This window comes from Arachis hypogaea, chromosome 13 (genome assembly GCF_003086295.3).
Source record: "Arachis hypogaea cultivar Tifrunner chromosome 13, arahy.Tifrunner.gnm2.J5K5, whole genome shotgun sequence".
Lineage (NCBI taxonomy): Eukaryota > Viridiplantae > Streptophyta > Magnoliopsida > Fabales > Fabaceae > Arachis > Arachis hypogaea.
Window position 1 is genome coordinate 15062128 of NC_092048.1, and position 6909 is coordinate 15069036.

The 6909-nt window shown below is 33.7% G+C and overlaps 1 long non-coding RNA gene across 1 annotated transcript; it reads right to left on the minus strand.

The window, feature by feature from the left end:
• Positions 1–661: 661 nt before the first annotated feature.
• Positions 662–2601, minus strand: LOC112735777 (uncharacterized). The gene is made up of 3 exons (XR_003168534.3): positions 2318–2601; positions 2118–2206; positions 662–980 (listed from the first exon to the last, which is right to left on the minus strand). It is a non-coding gene; the product is annotated as an uncharacterized lncRNA (long non-coding RNA).
• Between the last annotated feature and the right edge of the window lie 4308 nt (positions 2602–6909).

Sequence of the window (6909 nt, forward strand, 5' to 3'; positions counted from 1 at the left end):
CAGGAACATGCTGAGTGTACAAAAACCTCTCCACTTCTCGAAACCACTGATCAGCCTCCAGGGCATTGGCGTTTCCGTTAAACCGAGGTGGACCACTCTTGAGGAAGTCAGTAAGGGTCATAGACCTATAGTATCGACTTACGTTACTTGTACTAGCACTAGGGTTTCCACCTGGACGTCCTTGCATTGGTTCAACCACGGGATTTTCTCTCTGAACACCTCGTTCGGATCCACGAGACGACATTTGGTCCCTTTCACACCAAACAAGTGATATTAAGTTGATCAGTCTCAATATCGCAAGTTTAATGTTTCAAGTTCCAGATGCATGCTCATGAACATTTATGCCACATATATCAATCAGATATCCTAATAGCACATACACACACCCAGAGTATGCCCAGAAGCATAATCAGTCCATCCCTCAGGCTCTATAGGAACGAACTGCTCTGATACCATAATGTAACACCCTACCACACAGGCCTTACGCTTAAGTCGTAAAGCAGAGGTGGCAAGGTATTACGACCTCTAAAAGAAAATGATATCTACATAGATATAGTTGGGTGAAATCATATTTAGGAGCCTTGAAGAACAAGCTAAACAAATTGATAAACAGAAAATCGTGACACACTCGCATGGATATTCGTAAAACGGACAGGTAAAATCGAAATATAACTGAACACATATATATACATATCAGAGTTCCAAAACTCAGATAGCAAGCTCCAGACTCGACCTGCGAAGCTAAGGCCGACCAGAGTATATAATTATGTTTATATACAACCCAAAATAAAACTCAAACCACAAAACAAATCCCTGTATCTCCAAGTCGACCTCTAGGAGGGACAAAACACAAAATATACATGCGGAGATTCTATAAACATATATACATAGCCTAAAACAAAATATGACAGTCCAAAAGACAGTTCTTCGCTCGTAAGGAGGATACCCAAATGCTCAACGAGGTGTCTCTTGACCTGCATCTGAAAAACAACAACATAGTATGGGATGAGAACCGGAGGTTCTCAGTATGGTAAAGGTGCCCGCATAGTTAATATAAAAGGTCTCGGGAAAGTCAGAGGCATTCCTAAAACTTCGACACTCAGAATCATTCTTAAGGAAAATAAACTAAACCAAAAGTTAGGTAAGCTATCTAAGGTATTCTAATTCTGAATCTAACTTTAACCTAATAATTCACGTTCTGTCTCCTCTAATCCTCCAAATCATTGGTGGAACAATCTTCTCTCCTCACACCTTCGTCAGGAGGAATTTCCCAAAAACATACACATACAATTCAAGCAAAGAAAACACAGATAGAGAAGCATTTACAGCAAGTAGAACAAGTAGCAGATAAGTAGAATTTAACAGTTAAACAAACTAAAGCAATGCACACCCAAACAAAGCAAACAAATGCATATGATGTATGCCTGTCCTATGGCTGATGAGTCTCATCTGTCGGTTATACAGCCAACCCGACAAGTCCTGGTAGTTAACCATTGGACAGTCCCTCTGTGCGCGCATCCCCAAGCTCAATAATATTCCATGGAGTCAAACTCCAAACTCAAATATAATATTCCATGGAGTCACACTCCAAGCTCAATAGTATAGTATTCCATGGAGTTAAACTCCAAGCTCAATAATATTCAATATTCATATTTATGCATGCCCATGGGGGAATCCGGGGAGTTAAAGTGCCCGGTCACATCTTGCGACAGAGGGTCAATAAATAGTCTCAAATGCACAAGCCACATAATAATCTCTTTCTTTTTAAAATACCACCTCAAATCAAACTCCAATTCTTAAAGAAATTTTGGCATTATCTCCTCTAAGACTCAAATTTCTGCCACCCTTCAAGGGTCCCAACTATCAAACCAAACACCTCTCAGTCACTCAAATCATTTCCAGTAACAAATTATTTCATAATCAAACAAATACCAATATTAAATCTTTTTCCAAACCGACCAACTTCAACAGCAAATTATTGACAACAGCTAAACCTCACATTTTATACCATATACACAAACCATCAATTATACATTCAGTTCATTCCTATCTTAAGGTCTTCTAGCCTAAGTTTTCACGTGACATTAAATGTTAACTACGAGAAACCAAAACCATACCTTCGTACGGAATCAAAATATTCAAAGCTCCGGAGAAGCTTTTTGGCTGAGCTATTGAAGAAGAAAATGTCCAGAATCGTTTATGCCTCCTAAAATTCCCGTTGGCCAAACCCAAAGAAAAGATGAACTATGTCACTGTCAACTTCCACTAATCAAAAATGGTGCCAACGTGTAGAAGAAGAGGTTACGAATACTCTTACCGGATTAGATTTTTGATTGGAGTTACGGATTACAAAAAAATCGAAGCCGGAGGTTCAGAAGAATTTTACGTTCTCTCTTGGTCTTCTCTCTCCGTTTTCTTTCTGTTCTTTCCTCTCGCATACGTTAATGATATATATATATGTATGATTAGTACACCGCCTTAGCTTCCTTTATATTATATACACACTTTATGAAAGGGAATTGTAATAATAAATTATACTTATATAGAAGGAAGCTAAGAATGAATAATAATAGCATAATATTATATTACAAAGCTTATTATTATATGTATACGTATACATATCGATAATGATAAATTTTAGTGGATATATATATATATATATATATATATATATATATATATATATATATATATATAATGATTGAAGTATTAGGTTAAATAGTGAATAATAATAATAATAATACAGGAACGAACTTTAGTGAATAATAATAAGGTATATTATATATATATAAACGAAAGCATAGGTAATCTAAATAGGAAAGTCAGAAGATAATAATAATATTAATAATAATAATAATAATAATAATATGAATTTGATTAAATTAAAATTATTAGTTCGATTTCTGATAATTGAATAATTTTTTTTTTTTTAAAATAAGGAGATTCTAATTTTATAAAATAAATTATAACTTATTTATATTTATATTTTTAAAATTGAGGGTTGCTACAATATATTTATATCCTGTCTTATATTATCCTTGTTTACTGTTTCATTGATACCCTTGTTTTTGGAACACGCTTTATCTTTTTTATTACCGCATGCGAGAGTGCTATCTGTTCGCGATTTTATTTCACTCTTTTCAGGCTTCTCATTAATACTCCCTTCAATTATATGTATCTATATATTAAAAACCTCACCTTGAGAGTCATACCACCTTATTATCATTGACTTATGACTCGAACATAAGGATTTGAATATTAGGGTGTTACAAAATTCAATAACAACAACAACAATAAAAGAACGACGACGAGAATGAAACACGCGAAGAATAAGAAGGAACACGAAGAAGGAGGAGGAACGCAATGAAGAAGGAAGAGGAGGAGGAAGAACGTAGGATACGAACGTTGGAGGAAGAACGCGAAAAAGAAGAAGAAGGAGAATGCCGAAGAAGAAGAACGACGTGATTTTACGCTCGCGTTGTGTAAGTAGATTTTGTTAGATTAGGGTTAATTTAGTTGGACTTGGTTGGCAAAAAAATTGAATGTGTAACGGGATTGATGATTAATAAAGATAATTCAAATGATATTCCAAAAAAAAAAATTAGCATTCTTTTATGCTCGCGTTGTGTATGTAGATTTTGTTGGGTTAGAATTAATTTAGTTGGACTTAGTTGACAAAAAAATTTAAATGTATGATAAAGATAACCCAAATGATATTCCAAAAAAAAAAATTAGCATACTTCACATGCTGGTTTGACAGAACCAGTGATAACTATGCCATTTTCTTTGAAGATAAGGATAAATCTTCTTAACTATTAATAGAGTTCATTGTATTAGATAGTTAATTCTAAACCATATGACTAGATATTTTTTAAATTTATTCTTTAAATAGTTTTTTTATTACATTAATTTAAAATAATTAAAACAAACACATCTAAACAGATTTAATATTTTTATAATTTAAAATACAAATTTAAAAAATAATTTAAGTAAAACTAAAATTTAACAATTTAAATTTAAACTTTCTAAATCCTAACGCATCCCCAAACAATCCCTACATATCTCAAAACACAGGTTTCACTCTATTAAATCTTTCACTTTCGTAAAACCTAGAGCTCCAGTGCCTCACACTCCTCTTCCGTTGTTGCGCTCATCCCCCGCCCCGCGCTCTTTCCTCGCGCCGTGCTCCTCCCTCTCTCTCGCGCCACGCTCCTTTGTCGCAGCACTCTTTCCCATCCCACACTCCTCCCATTTTCGCCGTGCTCTTTTCCCATCCCGTGTTACTCCCATCTTCGCCGTGCTCCTCCGTTAGCTTCATCAGAGCAGTCTTCCTCTTCTCCCCGCGTGCTTCTCTGCATAGGAATTTGAATGTGTAATGCGCTCTTCCACTACAAAAAAGTCATCAGATATCATCAGATTTACCAGCAGATTTATATCTGTTTACTGTCGGAATTAGTGGCGATATTTTTTTTGGTGACTGAATTAGTGGCGGTATAAATTCGATGGTATAAATATCGCTGGTAATTGTTTATCGGCAGATTTTTTTGTCTGCCGCTAATTACCGGCAAATTTAGCAGCGGATATAAACTTGTAATTCTAGAGCTTGTAACCGTCGACTTTATTCCCCAATAAATCCGACTGTAAACTTAAATTTTAATTTTTAAAAGAAATTGTTTAAAAATTTAATATATAATTTTAAATCTTTAAATTCAATAATTTCTAAACTAATAAAAATTAAAATTTTACAAATTACTATAATAATTTGTCTATAACTCACAAACAAGTTCAAACATCAAAATTTATGACTAATGTTTGTTAAAGTTTCAGTTTTACTCAACTCTCAAACCCAATCTTCTAAAAAAATATGTCAATTCTACTATAAACCCAACTATTGATGTTCAATAAACCATAAACATACAAACAAGTGATTATGAACACTATCATATACCAAATTACAATATTATAAAAACATTGGTTGTCTTCCTCTGCACTACTTCAGTATTTTCAATGAACCAATTAGCAATCATAACTTACAAGATAAAAGATACTATTTCTATCCATTTTACCTTAAATTTTTTAAGGGAAAATTCTTTGCAAGTTTTGACTTTTATGTTGTATTTCACAACTTTTTTCTGATTGTATGAATTCATTTTTAATATTAAGATAATCCAATTAACAAGAGGATTAGATGCAACTCAATAATAACTAATTACATCAAATTAAACAAATTATCTAAATCTACATCAAAAGTAAAAAAATAATTGAAAAAATTCAGTATAAAAATTTATGAAAAAAACTGAAAAAAAAAAAAACTCAGTGAAAAGTGAAGTCAATGAATTAACCCAGACTGCAGAAGCAGAACCAAGAACAGCAATGGAGGAATCACGAGAAGAGAAAGCAGAGGATGGCGATGTGACGGGAACTAAGTACGATTGACAGCGAGAATGCGAGATGGCGAGAACGTCAGACCACGGACCATAGTCACTGATGAAGAAGGAGCGAGATAGGGTTAGGGTTCAAATAGGGGTTAGAATTTTTTAATTTAAAATGAAATAAAAACGGGGATGGAATAGTAAGAGGGATGAGGGCAACCTACCCGCAGAAGGGAGGAGAGACGCAGGTCAGTGCTTAAGGGAGCAATGATGGCGGCAGCAGTTGCAGAAGGACGAAAACGGCGGCGAAAGAGAAACCAACGCGTCGCAAGGAGCACCTAGCCCAGTTTACGCAGTCGTTGGACGCAGTTGGTGGTGGTCGACGCTGGCGGATTGGAGGGTTGCCGGAGGTGGTTTGCAGGAGGGGAAGGAGAAAGAGAAAGGAGAATGTTAGAGAGAGAGAGAGAGAGAGAGAGAGAGAGAGAGAGAAAGTAGTTCAAAAATGAGGGAGGAAATGGTTCGTGGTGTGAATTTAGGGTTTACCATCGGATTTACTATCGGATCGGATTTACCGGTGAAAAAATCCGACGATAACGCTTTGAAAGTGACCATAACGCAGCATTGCACTAATAAGGGATTACCGGTGGATAAGTCCAATGGTAAATCCCACAGTAATCTTTGCGCCAATATTTCTTATTTTTCCGCAAATTATTACTGGTGAATTTACCGTAGGAAAATCAAATCCAACAGTAACCTTTTTATCCGACGAATTTATTATCAAATCCGTCGGAAAATTCGCCGCTAATATCCGATGCTAAATCCGACGATATTCAACGTTTTTCTTGTAGTGTTCGTCTTTCCCACTTCCTCTCGTAAAAGATTTTATCTTTTTAATCTTTTTTTTTTTTAGTATTTGAGGGAACAAGCTTCATTCTTGTAAGAATAGTTTTAAAACTATCATAGCTACATAAACATAGTAAGTGCTATCTTCACTCTTCACTCTTGATGGCATCCATCTCTTTATAATTTTTTATAATTTTGGATGTGTTTACAAAATATTTAGTTTTGTATTTGTTATTTTAGATATGTTTTCTTAATTTTACCAAATAAATTTATATTATATATATTTTTGGATGTACTTTAAAAATACTTTATTTATTATTTTGAATGTGTCTTGAATATAGTTAAAAAATTATACCGTAAATTAAATTACTTTTTTTAAAAGACACCATTAAAAAATTACAAATAACACTCTTCATTTTTCCTGTTTTTTCTCGTAAAAGATTCTATCTTTTTAATTTATTTTTTATTTGTATTTGAGGGAGAAAGTTTCATTCTTGTAAGAATGATTTTGAAGCTATCAAAACTAAATAAATATAATAACTGCTATCTTCATGTTTGATAGCATTCATCTTTTTATCATTTTTTAATTTTAGATGTTTATAAAATATTTGATTTGTTATTTATTATTTTAGATGTGTTTACTTAATTTTATCAAAGAAATTTATATTATATGTAGTTTTGGATGTGTTTTAAA